Source organism: Gossypium arboreum, chromosome 8 (genome assembly GCF_025698485.1).
Source record: "Gossypium arboreum isolate Shixiya-1 chromosome 8, ASM2569848v2, whole genome shotgun sequence".
Taxonomy (NCBI): domain Eukaryota; kingdom Viridiplantae; phylum Streptophyta; class Magnoliopsida; order Malvales; family Malvaceae; genus Gossypium; species Gossypium arboreum.
Window position 1 is genome coordinate 134809088 of NC_069077.1, and position 1987 is coordinate 134811074.

Below are 1987 nucleotides of genomic sequence, written 5' to 3' on the forward strand. Positions count from 1 at the left end.
CGATTTCAACAGCTATTCGATCACTTTTTCCTTTCCCCTATCCAACTTTGACCCCCCTTGCTCTTGAGCTTATTTTGAGTTCAAGATCACCGAATGGTTGTTCTTTTCTTTCTTTAGAATCGGCTAGGAAGAAACATGGATGAAGACTTTGTTTCTTTCACCCATTTCCTTCCTTTAATTATTATTTCTTTATTTTATTACATTCATCCATGATAATATGGCATCTAGCTAATTAAAGTTAATAGAAAATTCATATTTGATTATATAATTTGTAGCATGGCCGGCCACTACCTATAGTTTGGCTAATTTGACATGCAAGTACAAGCACTTTCCAACATATATTAATAGGCCACTTTAGTATTTGCCTAGCACATTTCTAAATTTTCTCATACAAGTCCTATTTAATAAATTTCACATACTATATACAAAATTTAAGCATGAATTTTTCACACATGCATATTCATATATAATAAGCATCAAATATGACTGTTAATTATTTTTATGACTCGGTTTCGTGGTCCCGAAACCACTTTTCGACTAGGGTCAAATTAGGGCTGTCACAACTCTCCCCCACATAAGAAATTTTCGTCCCCGAAAATCTTACCAGTGAACAAGTTAGGATGTCGTTCTTTCATAGAGTTCTCGGGTTCCCAAGTAGCTTCTTCCATCCCGTGCTTGTGCCATAACACTTTTATTAAAGGAACCTTTTTGTTTCATAATTCTTTCACTTCACGAGCTAGGATACGAATCGATTCTTTTTCATAACTCATATCGGATTGAATTTCAACCTCTGATAGATTAATTATGTGCGAAGGATCGGATCTATAACGTCGAAGCATCGAAACATGAAAAACGTTGTGAATCTTTTCGAGTTCAGGGGGTAAAATCAATCTATATGCAATCTGGACCAATTCGTTCGGATATTTCATGCGCCTTAATGAACCTCGGACTCAATTTGCCCTTACGGCCAAATCGAGTATCTTTTCCAAGGTGAAACTTTAAGAAACACTTTGTCTCCTACCTGATACTCAATGTCTTTTCGTTTCAAATCCGCGTACGACTTTTGACGATTTGAAGCTCTTTCACGGATTATTTTTACTTTCTGTTCAGCATCTTTAATCAAATCAACTCCGAAAATTTTATTTTCATTGAGTTCGGTCCAAAATAACGGTGTACGGCATTTACGACCGTACAAAGCCTCGTAAGGTGCCATCTTAATGCTTGATTGAAAACTATTGTTGTAAGCGAATTCAATCAAGGGTAAATACCGTTCCCACGAACCACTAAACTCAAGAATGCAACATCTCAACATATCCTCGTGTATCTGCATTATCCGCTCAGATTGACCATCGGTCTGGGGATGAAAAGCGGTGCTGAAATGCAATTTGGTACCCAAAGCTTCTTGAAATTTCTTCCAAAATCGCGATGTGAATCTCGGATCTCTATCTGACACAATAGAAACGGGTACTCCATGTAACCTTACAATCTGAGATACATACATTTCAGATAGCTTGTCAAGGGAGTAATCCATACGTACAGGGATAAAATGAGCCGACTTTGTCAGTCTATCAACAACAACCCAGATCGCATCTTTTTTGCTTGATGACAATGGCAATCCAGATACAAAATCCATCGTGACTCGATCCCACTTCCATTCAGGTATCATGATTGGCTGAAGTAAACCCGTAGGCACTTGATGTTCCGCTTTCACTTGTTGACATATTAAACACTTCGAAACAAAATCGGATATGTCTCGTTTCATACCATGCCACCAAAATTGACGTCTCAGATCGTTGTACATTTTCGTACTCCCCGGGTGAATTGACATTCGGCTACAATGAGCTTCGTTCAGAATTGTCGAGATAAGTTCTGAATTTCTTGAAACACACAAACGACTTTTGAACCTCAAACAATCGTCATCATCAATTTGAAACTCTGATTCCATATTCGAAACACATTTAGCCCGTTTTGCAACCAATTCATCATC